The sequence below is a fragment of the Triticum urartu genome, chromosome 1A (assembly GCF_056163025.1).
Source record: "Triticum urartu cultivar PI428250 chromosome 1A, HENAU_Tu73, whole genome shotgun sequence".
In the NCBI taxonomy this organism is placed as follows: Eukaryota; Viridiplantae; Streptophyta; class Magnoliopsida; order Poales; family Poaceae; genus Triticum; species Triticum urartu.
The window spans coordinates 441,718,142-441,731,519 of NC_141873.1; the positions used below are offsets into that span (position 1 = coordinate 441,718,142).

The following is a 13,378-nucleotide window of genomic DNA, read 5'->3' on the forward strand; positions in this document are numbered from 1 at the left end:
CCTGGTCCAAAGTCACCTGGGAGAGATATTGATGTGTTCCTTGAACCACTTATTGATGATTTGAACTTGCTATTTGAGGAGGGTGTTAGAACCTATGATGCCTCGACCGGTAAACCCTTCAAACTCCATGCTGATGTATTATCAACTACATCTGACCTCCCAGGCTTATGCACTCTATCTAGTATTGTAACCTCGGGTGAATTTGGTTGTCCATTATGCGGCTCAGAGACTTTCTCTCTTCGGCTGAAGGAAGGCAAGAAATTTTGCTATATGAATCATAGAAGGTTTCTTGATCCAAACCATGAATACAGATTTGATGAGGACTCCTTTGATGGTGGTGTGGAGTTAGGGGCAGCACTTGTACCACTTACCGGAGAGGAAGCTTTGGCCCTCACTGAAAATATGAAGACTGTTTTTGGAAAGAACCCTTCTGGGAAAACAACCACCAAGAAGCGCAAGGTTGGCGAACCACCAATAGTTCGGAAAAGAAAATCCATATGGTTTAGGTTGCGATACTAGAAAGACTTGCTGCAACCTCATAATCTTGATGCAATGCATATAGAAAAGAATGTATGCGAAAACATAATTAACACACTTTTAGGCATGGATAAGAAATCAAAAGATAATTATGCTTCTCGTAAAGATCTAGAGCATCTAGGAATAAGGAAAGCTCTCCAACCTGTCCCAGTTGGTGAAGAATTTGATTTGCCTGCTGCACCCTATGCCATCATTTTTTGATCTTATGGTTCACTTGATGGTTTATCTTCCAACCCAAGTGAGGCTATGGGGCCCAGTAAAGTACAACAGCATGTATCCTGTAGAGAGGTCATCCCTAAACCTATTTTCTGGGTATCATATGGTTTCTTTCCCATCTCCAAAATAATCTGATATATGTTATGTATATACTATATAGGTATAATATGAAGCTAAAGGGGTTTGTTCGTACCAAGAGCCATCCTGAGGGGTCAATTACAGAGGGCTATGTGTTTGATGAGTCCCTTACATATTGTTCCCGTTATTTACAAGGATGTGAGACTAGATTTAATAGAAAATGCAGAACTGATGTCCCTGAGCCCAATGTATCTACTATGCCATTCTTTACCAACAAGGGTCGAGTCCTTAGGTCCCAAACGACTAGAGATGTTGAAGAGATGCCTTGTGACAACATCCAAGAGGATGAAGGTGCGTTGCTCTAATATTTGTGCATATAGGCTGTTAGTTAAATGTATGATAGCCTAGTAACTACTGTCCATGTTTAGACCATGAGTTGGGTCAAGAAACAAAAGGGAAGAATGGCAAAAAGCACACTAGAATGCATAATGTGTATGATAGATTGGGGACAGTGCCACCAATTCATGTACAGTACAATGAAGATGGACAACCAGTTGGGGACAAAGCCTCGGAGTTTTCCAACTTCATCTCCACACTTGTGAAAAGTAAAATATCTCTTAGGCACATTGATTGGAGAAAGGTTGAAGTTGAGCAAAAAATTCAATTATGGACAACCTTAAAGGTATAATATAATGTGCCCATTTATCTAATACATTTCCCTTACATTGTATAATTACACATGCTTGATACATTTACACATGCTTGAAAACAGATATATTATGTTGTGGATGACAAACTTAAGGATTGGGTCATGGGAAGCGCTGCCAAGAAATGGAGGGATTTCAAATCAGAGTTGAAGACTTTGTATTTTGATGACAAGACCGATGAGGAACTCCAAGTTGTCCCTGATAATAGAGTTAGCCCAACAGATTGGTAAGAACTTGTTGCCTTTTGGAAAAGTGAAAGAGGGAAGAAGCGTAGCCAGCAAGGGAAACAAAACCGAAAGGAGATGGAATTATTGCATACATCAGGCAGTAAAAGTCATGCTCGTGTTTCTCATGAAATGGTACATATAAGTCTTACTTGCACAAATTATTTTGCCATCATTTCTAGATTATTTTGATCTAAATACTTGAAAATAAATGGCAGCATATGAAGAATGGATATCCCCCTCATAGACATGAAGTGTTTATGGAAACACACAAGTGCAAGAAGACCGGTGCCCCTTCAAGTGTGGCTGTAGCAAATATGTTTGTAAGTATTTGAAGTAGTTTTAGCAACCTATTTGCTTTGAAGTTATTAGTTGAAGCAACACTACATTATCACTGTGTTAATGAATCATATGTTATGTCTTGTAGAAAAAGATAGAAAATATGGAGAATGAGCATCCAGAACTTTTGGAAAAAACCATCCAGCAAGGTGACCTCTTCTCGCATGTAACTACAAAGGAGAGGAATGGGTATGTCAGGTGTAAAGGTCTGGGACCAAGTGCTGCAGGTTTGGGCATGCCAGGAACGAGAAAGCTGAAATCAACGAAGCTTCAAATGGCCGAGGAAGAAGCAAAAGAAGCTCGACAAGAAAATGCGCTTCTACATGAGCGTGTAGATCAACTCGAGAATGATTTCCAATCAGTAGTTACAAGTCCTAAGGATGAATTTCTGCAAATGAAGAGATTGTTGTTACAATCAAATGCTAGACAAAATGTTGAGTTCAGTCCATGGTATGGCTCACCCCAGAGTGTAGATGCAGATGCATGTGGACATGAAGGTGCATATGGACAAGAAGATAGTGTAGGATCTGCCACCCCTACCTTTGAGGTGCGACGAGAGAAGGAGGCAGCCATTTTGCAAAAGAAGACAGAAGGGGCACTGTTGCAAAAGAAGGTAGCAGCATTCACTCGGGATTACAATGTCCAATCCCCATTCACTCAGGAATACAATGTCCAATCCCCCCTGCTCAATATGAGGTGTTGCAAGAGAGTGCAGCTGCCATTTCCCAAAAGAAGAAGGCAACAGTGCAACAAGATAAGGATGTGACACTTCATCGAAACAAGATGGCAACATCCCTACGGAAAGAAGTTCCAATCACGCAGAAAAATCATCAGGTTAGATTTTACTATGTTTATACTTTACTTCTAGTTTCTATAGGATGGAAAAGAATCACTTCCGCTTATCTAACTTCTTTTTCATTATTCCTCAGAAAGGAAGGGATGTGATACTTTATAATGTTTACCGGGATCATAATAGCCCCGTGGCAAAAGCTACAATTCTATCAGTTGATCGGAGAGAGGAGGTAGGTGGTCAGGAGCTTGGCTCTCAATATTGTAAGGTTGTCGTGAACTATGTAATAAAAGGGGATGCTATTCTGCCTCGTGGTGTTGGGGACATGACAACCATGGGGCAAGCTCAAGGGCGATGTATCGCATGGCCTTACAAGCATGTAAGCTTGGGTTCTTTTGCTAAATTTACAATGACTATCATGGTTGATTGCTTAATACTCTTTTGCTTCTATGTATTTAGTTGGAACTGGACAAGTCAATGGCAAATGCAGCAATGCGACCATAAGCAAGCTGAGGAGGTAATATACATATTTCTCTTACCATATTCGGTTACTAGAAAAGCTAAGCTCTCATGAGCTGTTCTTTTGGACATAGACTTTCCTGCATTCGATGCTTTCTCACAAAGGATGTAAATGTAGGGCCCACAGCTGTCGAGTTTAGTGATCAGTACACACATATGTGACATAAATATGAAATTATGGCTGAGCTACAGTACTGTACTTTTTGTTTACAATTGCGAGTCTTCTTTCTTTTTCTTTGTAGATAGAGAAAGTCGCTCCTTTTTTCCTTTTACCAAAAAATGACAACAACTGAGCACATTAGATCAATATACACATCTTTTGCACCACACAACAACAATAATAATTTTGCTGGGTAAAATACATAAACATTACAATCAGAACTTACAATCTTGATTTTTTTGCCTGTTCAACCATTTTTGTTGTAGGCCATTGTATACAAATAATCTATTTCAAGAGTCATAATTAGATAGCCAACAAAACAACTTTGGTAGTATATGAATATCAAGCTTCCCCTGTCCAGTGGTGTTAAGCCCCTTTGAATATTTGGGTGAGATTACATATATGGTGATCTTTCAGACCTCCCTGTACAAAGTGTACTGGTGGCCATTCTTTATTTTCAGTGCATGTGTCCATTGTCCAGTGGCGTTCTGCTTTGCAAAGTCCAGAATAATTAGTTACTTGCTGGACTATTATATATTATTACGTCTTCATAGCTTGTGCTCTTAGAATGTAGCATCATGTACATGCATGTGTTCAGTCTAAGTGTTTTGCATGGAAGAATATATGATTCAGTTTGCATCCAGTACCTAAACATGTGAAATGTAAATTGGCATTCAAACTACGCATTATATACTCCTTTTACAACTCAACTCAGGTTCCTGTTTTCCCATATTTGCCCATGGAAGAATTTTGAATATGCAGGTCAAAGAATTCATGTTTGATATAATTATGTATTATTCCTTGCTATGTCATAATCCTTAATGTGTTCATTTAAAATCTGAAACAAGAGCTTCATTTTGAGTTTCCGGTCCGTTGCAGGTTTCCCAAACATACACAGCAAGTTGGTGGTTTCAAAGATCTACAAGCAGTTGAAGATCTGGAAGACCTTCAATTTTCAGTGTTGGGATGATAATGTAATATGTTTGTTGAACCTGGAGACTTAGCTCTGCCCATTTTGGTGGCTGTTAAGCCATTGTATGGCCACTTCCCCTTTTGTGGCACAACTTTATTTTGGTTATGTGGCATATCTAGAAACTGTTTGTTAAACCTGGAGACTAGCTTTGTCCATTTTGGTGGCTGTTAAGCCACTTCCCCTTTTGTGGCACAACTTCATTTGGTTATGTGCCATCTCGAAATATATATATGTACTCGTTATATTTGCTTCCTATGTTTATCGAATGAAGTATGAGGCCTAAATGTAACTCTGATTGAAGTGTATGCATAAATTGTGTGATGTCCTGATTTGCTAAAACATTGTGCATGGATATTAAATTAGACATTGTGAATTGTTATTAAATTATAGGTATAGGCTGCCCAAAATTCTATTTTATTAATGTGATGGCATACAAACTGCCGGGCCAACAAGTTTTTACCGGCAGATGCATTGCCGATAACTAAAATCCCTTTGTGCTAAGGAACCTGCCAGGAGAAAACTAACTGCCGGGAAATACGTACGTAACGACAGTTAAACTGCCGGGAGATATCTATCTGCCGGGAGAAGTAATCCCTGGCAGCCGTTCTCGTTGCGGTTCTATCTGCCGGGAGAACTACCATCCCGGCAGCCAGTATGCCGTTTTAAGAGCTTTCTCCCGGCAGATTACATGCCATTACATTGGTTTTGTGGTGTAGTGGTAATAGTACAAGTGTGTGATGTGTGAGCTAAAATAAAATGTGCGCGCCATCTTTTGTTTTTTAGAAGTTCTGAGGGTAGGGTGTGAAGAGCACATATGTGCGTGACGTCTACCTGCAGATAGACGGTGGGTGCGACGTGCGAGTCTACGAGAGGACTCGGGAGAGTCGTGACTCGTGAGGGTGCGTGTGCGTGAGAGAGAGGGGGCATGTATCAATGCAATGCATGTGTCCATAAATCATTATCCGACAAACGTTCGCCACAAGCCTTTTCCTAACGAACGCCGTAAGGACCATTAGATCGGCATCCGACAATGTTAGTTTTGCCATGTCATTTAACAGAACAGCCACTCCTCCTACACACAAATCTTCCACGTGAGTGTTAGCAACTGTCGTATGCTCCCTCCGTTCCAAAATGCAGTGCATATAGCTTTATTGAAAATTCGAACCTCGCAAACTTTTACCGAGTTTTCGTGTACCAAATTGCACATGTAGAATACCATGTATATATCGTTTCATTTATCTTCGAGAGGTAACTATAAAGTTGGGTGAGGAGTCTACAAAGAAAGACCATCGTATCACCCACAGCAATTTCAAGCATCCTTTAGTGTCGAGGAATATCATAGGAACTCTATATGATATGATTTTTAAAGGATTTTTTCCTTTAGTGCCAATTGGTTCATAGGAATAGATTCATATACTCCACATCAAAGGAAATAAACATGATATCATTTCTATAGCTTTAGAGCCACTTGGTTCATATGAATGGATTCCTATACTCCCTTAATTTCAAAGGAAAATAAACATTAGCGTATATTCAATAGAAAAGTTCCTATGATATGAACCAAATTACATCTCTTTTCTAATCCCTCCTCATAGGAATTGAGAAACATGTCATCTCTAGATTCAATAGAAAAGTTCCTATGATGTGAACCAAATGATACCTGTTTTCCAATCCCTACTCATAGGAATTGAGATGCTCCATGTCATCTCTTTGCCTACAACTTCCATGTATACATCTTCTATTCCTAAATAGATAGTACAACCCACTCGTAGCTTTTTTCCAAAACATGCAACTATGGCACAAGAACTATATAGTGTGCCAATAACTTTGAAAGATGGTCGCTGGATGAAGCTAACCCGACAGTGCAGAGATAGGCAAATCCGAGCACTACTGGCCATTGGATATCATCAACATTCCACCAGATCTTCCACATGTACAATTTAGAAGACTCCATGGTTGAACTTAAGCATAATGCACAAACCTCAAAACACAAGCACTTCTCCTTTGTTCTAGAATCTTCTGTATCATAATTGATTATTTTTTTTCTAAATGAATTGCCATTATTTGGTTTTTACTTTATGATTTACTCCCTCCGTTCCAAAATAGATGACCCAACTTTGCACTAACTTTGTACAAAGTTAGTGCAAAGTTGGGTCATCTATTTTGGAATGGAGGGAGTACAATGCACAACCCCATGAATCTTAACATTTTTATAAAACTTATTGATTTTGAATGAGATGAACTATAAGAACTAAACGAACATCTACATCATGCATATATGACTCAAAGCTTTACATGCTATAGTGTGTATTTATTCATAATTTGGTTTCGAAATGTCATGCGTTCAATACATGTGTACCTTACTAGTTTTGAGTAGAGTAGCAAATTTCACGCGGCCCCGGGTATATCAAAATGCAGGGCCCATGCATCATTGCCTTTCGGTCGAACCTACGTCCACAATTTTCTGTACGTACTTTATCTCCACTAGTCCCCGAACCCAAAATGCTGCCTCGTTCCCATAAAACCAAGCGGCCCACACATATTTAAGGTGTCGGCTCGAACCCGTTTACTACGATGTGGCCCCGCACGCCGTAGTACTCCTACAAACCCTACCGCCGCACTCATCATCGGTTTTCTTCAAGAGGACGAGGGAGAAGCCGATTTGTAGTGGAGGCGCTTTCAAACAAAGGATCTGTAGTGGAGACCCCTACCCTAGGGTGCCCTAGGTAGCTGCCGCACGCATCATTGTTTTCTCTTTTCTTTATGCTCTTACGCCCTAGAGTGAAATGATGGTTGCTTCGTCCATCCAGCTTAATGCGGGAAAGGTGGGGCTTTGTGATTTGACCCCTCGTCGCTCATTTTCTACTACTGCGGTGCTATGACCGGGGTGCCTCCAATTCCAACCACTGCTCCGAACTATAATTTGGTGCATCGCACGTGGAACAAGACGGTGGATGAGCCACATGTCGGCCAAAGGGGTCCTGTTAAGTGTGTCTCCATTTCGTGTGCGGACTGACCCTGCTTGAGTTGCTACACCAACACGATAGGAGCAGGCTACCACTTGGTTTTGCTCCTTGGTGAATTCCGACTATATTGATCTAAAAAGATATGTGCTGAACTACCCTCTCTGTCTCAGTTTTGTTTATTTTTAGGCGTCTCAGTTTATAGGGCCTGCACGTAGTTCTAGGTCATCCATTTGACTAACTAAATATGTATTACTATGTCACAAAAAGTATATCATTGGATTCTTAAGCAGATGTAGTTGTATTTAAAAGTCGAGGGCGGGGCTTTTCCTACGCGGTAGGCGGCGGGGCAGTTCCACCTAGTCGGTTCGACAGAGACGCGAGAAGACAAGGGAGTAGGCTGCTGCAAACGTAGGGCTGTGTGATTTGACAGCGAGTTACTGCTGGACAGGTGGGGCCCCGTGATTTGACTTGCCATTGTCACTTTAACTGCGGCGCTACGACCGGCGTGAGTCTCCCAGATTCCTGACCACCTCCATATAGGTGCCTCTCCCAATGCTCCACCATGTAGTAGAGGTTGGCTCTTGCATGAGAGCCCACTTCTCCACTTTTTCCTTGCCTCTCTTTCCTCCACATATGCAAAAATGCCATGTAAAGCACACTATTGTACTTACTTTTACTTGCTCCTACAGGTGCTTAAGCTTGCCACATAGGCATAAAGTCTGATGTGGAAAATTAATCAAGAAGAGAGAGACTAGTTTGGTGAACCAAGGAAGAAACGGTGCTAAGCGCGTGTACCTAGGTGAAAAGACAATTTTGAGTCTATAGCTAATTAAATGAAGCAAACTTAGCAACACCATTTCATTGGAAGAGGTCACTCATTGGCAAATGCAATAAATACACGCGCTTAGCACCGTTTCTTCCTTGAGTATGAAGAAAGAGATAGAGAGGAGTAAAAAATACACTTATAGCCAACCTTGTTGTAGCATGAGTGACTAAGTGATGACTATGTATGACATGCCGACATCAGATAGCCTAACGCACTGTGTTAAATCTCCAAGGGCGCGACCGCGCGAGCGACGCGACGGTCGTGGTAGGCGCGACCATGATACGGCGTGCTGGCAGCCCTTGGATCTGAGATCGAACGGTCGCATGCTAAGTTGCTGAAAATTTGCAGAATAACCCTCCAGGATAGGATATTCACCCATAGGTCTAGAATCACGCCATGCAACCGTTCGATCTCAGATCCAAGGGCTCTCGGAAGCCCGTATCATGGGAGAATGGAAAGCCACTACCCTGCCGCTCGCACGCTGGCAGTTCGCTCCTACTCGTCCCCGCACGTCCTTCAATACTACAGCGGTTCGCTCCTAGTCGTCCCGTCCATTCACATTACGGCAGTTCCACTAATCCTAACCCTTCTCCCAAATCCATGGCATCCCAAATCTCCACGATCAGCGGTGAGTACAAGGTTAGAACCATCACCGGCGATGAGTTCGACGTCATCTACACCCGTTCTTCCGCGACGGTGAAAGGATGCCTTTATCTCTTCAGACACATGTTGGAAAACTCAGATGATGAGTGGGTCGTTGGGCTAGATGTTGAGTACACCATAGTCCTGGGAAGAGAGAAGGATCTAAAGGACGAAGAGAGTAAGAAGCCCGCCATGATCTAGGTTTGCGTACATAATGTTTGCTTGGTCTACCACATATGCCATGCCGATGTTGAGTGCCTGGATTTTAAGAACTTCCTCAAGGACAAAACAGTGAAATTCATTACTGTAGACTTTACGAACGATAAAGAAGTCCTGGGTCGGATAGGCCTCGTTGTAGGCAGCCCCTTCGACCTCTAGAAGAATCGGCTGGTGCCCTCTCGTCAGCCTTCAATGCTGACCCTAGCAGGAGCCATGGTTCATCCTTCGTACGGTAAACTGGAGAAACCTCCATACATGTTTCATCGTCATGCATGGAAGCGGAATGTACTAGATATAGACCACATCCACTACGCTGCAATGGATGGCTACCTTTGTTTCAATATCTACAAGGGTTGGATGAAGAGCAACAGCCAAGTGCGCGGTTCAAGCAAAGAAGTATCGGCCAAGAGGAATAGGGACAAAGACGAAGTCAAGGACGTGGATGAGGACTCCGAGTAAGGTGGCAGTGTCGTTGCTCATGGTGGTTCTAAACTTCTAATTCAGTGTCTACTGGATTAGTTGCATAGTTTAATTTCAGGTGTGCTTAGTTTAATTTGAGGGGTGTGTTGTGCTGAGCCCCCAGTAGAACTATGTTATGTTTCTTCTTGTTACTTTAACTCTTCAGTATGTACATACTACTAATATTACTTTAATAGAATTTAGCACCCCAATTAAGCACGTACTAGCTTTTTAAATAGTACTATATGCATAATTTGGCGATGAGCGCTCTCTATATGTACCACCTTTTTTTAATTTCAATTTTTGCTCCATGGCGCAATCCATCGATAGTACTACCATACAAAAGTATACATTTTTTAAAAGGCTAGAGTACTGTTCATCACATATATATCCAGTTAAATTCTCAACCTAGAACGACGTGCATGCCATGTAGTAAACCGATACGGAGGAAGTATAGTAAAAATGAGGTGATTTTACCGAGCGATTGGCGGGGGAGCATGGCCTGTCATGCGGTCCCATGTGTCATGATGTACCAAGGTGATGCGCGTGTCCCTCTTGAGGCAGAAGCAATACTAGTACGTGGTCCGAGATGATGGCGAACCGAAGTGTGAAATAATGGTTGCTTCGTCCATCTGGGAAAGTGCGGCATTGTGATTTGACGTCTCATTGCTCATTACTACTACTGGGCCAGTACGAGTGGGGTGCGTCCCCCCTGCTGTTCTGCACTATTATTTGGTGCTTGACACGTTGACCCGGTTGCTATATGTCCCACATGTCGGCGACAGGAAGTACAAAATTCATGAAAGGGAGCGTCGACGGAGGAGTATACTACAGAATTCATGAAAGGGAGCGACTTAGTTTTGGAAAAATCTATCTTTATGGAGTACGTACCCACTAGGGTTTATAGGGCTCATCTAAAAAACATTCGTTTTTCCGTTTGATAAGTCTCAATTCTACTATACTAGTAGTAGTACCATTACATGTTGGATTTCATGGTGCGTTAGATCACCCGACGCAAGCAGTGTCAAGAGGAAACTAACCAATGCATGTACAAGTTCATGGAAATTTAGTGGTCATTCATGCATTCGTTCTAATTAATGCCTCGGTAAACATAACTTCTTGAGAAAAACAAGCGTACTAATTACTTGTGCAAACTACGGAATTAATTCGACCACTCACCGTCTACCTTGGTTGGAGAGATTTTGAAATTGAGCCATAAACTGGAAAGGAGGGAGTAGTAACTTTTGTCTCGATTACTATTTGTGGCCTTGTATAGATGCACAATGTATTTTTTATAGTGGCCTTGTATAAGTAAATGGAGGGAGTACTAACCAAAGTATGTAGTAGGGACGAGGAGTAAACGGGGGGAGTAGTAAAATTTTCTCCTCGTGCTGCGAGCCACTGCGTGCGTGGGCGAGGGAGCGGGCATAAGGCGTAGTAAGCAAGCTTCACCTCATCCTGCGAGCCACCGCGCCCGTGGGCGGGGGAGACGGCGTACTAAGCAAGCTTCTCCTCGTTCTGCGAGTTGACGGGACACATCAAAAGTACTCCAGTGTATAGAGCCTTGCCTCTAAGGTAGGCCCCACATGGTTTGCCTCTTTTTTTAATTTAACATAACGCGTCAAGTTGCAATTTGTTTGTTCACCCGTGGTAGACGATCCTCCCTCCACCTAGTGGACAACCAGTACACGTGCCAAATTACCACGTGGGCTGCCTTTTTCGTACAGAAATGAGCTCCACCGTGTACCCACGCGGGTGTGATTGGGAAAGAGACGGGAGTATGTGCGCCGTGCGTGCACCTCTTCTCTTCGTGCACGTCCCCCACCTACGTGGGTGTGTGTGAGAGAGATACAAACCTAGACATAATGCGTCGTCCATCCCCATGCCTCCGCCCAGTCCGACCACCAGTCACCACCATGCCCCACTCCTCCTCACCTTATCTCTCATCTTTCTCCCTCCATTTTTATATACAAGGGGCCACTATCAAAATTACAATTTGCAGATATACAAGGCCACTAACACTAATCGATGCAATATTAATGGTGTTTGCCTCGTGGTACTAGCAAAGGAGGACATTAATTATCCCTTGCATGCATGCGGGAGTTTGTAAAAAAATGCATCTTGATGTTCCGTGCAATGCACGGGTATCTTGCTAGTCCATGAAAACAACACATGGCAAAATTCCACAGTGAACGAGGGATTTGAATCTATTGGGAGGGAATGTTTGGATCTTGCCTGGGGTAGCCAAAATATTGGCGACCCTTTTGTCCACCGGTGCCTTTGCCACCGATGAACGAGGAATGGCTCGGGTGCTCATGCTGTCATGCATCCTCCAGCGTGCACGTTGGAGACGAGCTTGCACGAGCTATGTTTTTTTGTCCCACAACGCCGCCCGAGCCGCCCGCAGACGGACCGACGACCCGCAAATTACGCCATCCAACCGGAGCCGCACACATTATGACAGCAACTCAACCAACCGTACAAAATTCACGCAAACACGTAGACAAACTGATATTTCATATAAACAACGACGAATATCATATAAAATACCGGATTTTCAAACAAACATGACGGATTTCATTACATTCAAATGAACTACGCGGTGCTAGTTTTGGACAGCACAGGTATATAATACATGGCCTAAATGGTCGCCCGCCGATCGATTTGTGTTCCTCATGTCCGGCAGCACGATCACCGGACTGCCAGGAGCCCCGGAGGTATATGCTTCAGTGCAAAGGACGGCTCGCTTCCCCACTGCCCAACTGATATCATTGGCTGGTGCCGAAGATGATGGTGGCCGGCACCGGTTCAAGTTCATTGCCGGCCACTACTTCGCCATGGTCGGCACCGACTCGACTTCATCCTAACATTCCCCTCTTCCGTGGAGCCCATGCAGGGTCGATGAAGGTCCTCGCAAAAAAAGGATCTGGCAAGACACTTGTTGTGTACGCTGGCGTCGCCTCCGCGGTGGCCTTCATGGGACCCAAGCGGCGGCGGCCTCCCATGTTCTACTTCTCCTCGATGATGGCGGCGGACACGGAGGCGCCGGCCACCGACTCGTCGCTCTCCTTGCACCCGACTTCTGTCACTGCTTGCATGGCTTGGCCGCCGGCATGGGAGTCTCGGCCAGAAACAGGAGACGCGGTACGAGGCGGCGGCGTGGACGGTAGCAACGACGCCCGTGCGCCGCTCCTCGTCGAGCTGGCCTGGAGCGGTGAACCACGCGCCAACTTGGCGCGGCAGCTGGCTCCATCGGAATTGAGTGAGTCCGAACTGAGCGAGTCCGACTCCTCCTAGTCGGTCCGGCAGAAGTCAATCAAAGACCATGTGTTGAGCACCCGGAAAGAGAAACTGCTGAGGCTTCTCGGCCGATCGTCCGTGGCGCCTCACCAGCTTTGGGGACTACTGTCGGAGTAATGGGCCATGGGTAGGCCAACCCGAGCCCCAGAACCTTTCAAGACATTGGGGCAGGTTGCGCCCCTCAAGACCCCAGGACGAAGAGCCGCCTTCAGGACGTCAACGGCAAGACGGCCGACTGACCACCCACGGCCGAGTCCCAGGGACGACTTCAGGCAAAGCCGACTCCTGACTAGCGACTTCCAGAGAAGCCGGCTTTGGGGAGTCGGCCTGCGACTCCAACACCCCTCACGATCTCATCAAGTTTGACGGGGCAGGGGAGTGGCAACAATGAAGCCCGCTCCTGCCCCTTACCAAGGGCAGGCA

At 44.2% G+C, this 13,378-nt stretch overlaps 1 pseudogene; it reads left to right on the plus strand.

Moving 5' to 3' along the window:
- Nucleotides 1-1,151: 1,151 nt before the first annotated feature.
- Nucleotides 1,152-3,395, plus strand: LOC125535130 (uncharacterized; annotated as a pseudogene).
- Nucleotides 3,396-13,378: the final 9,983 nt, after the last annotated feature.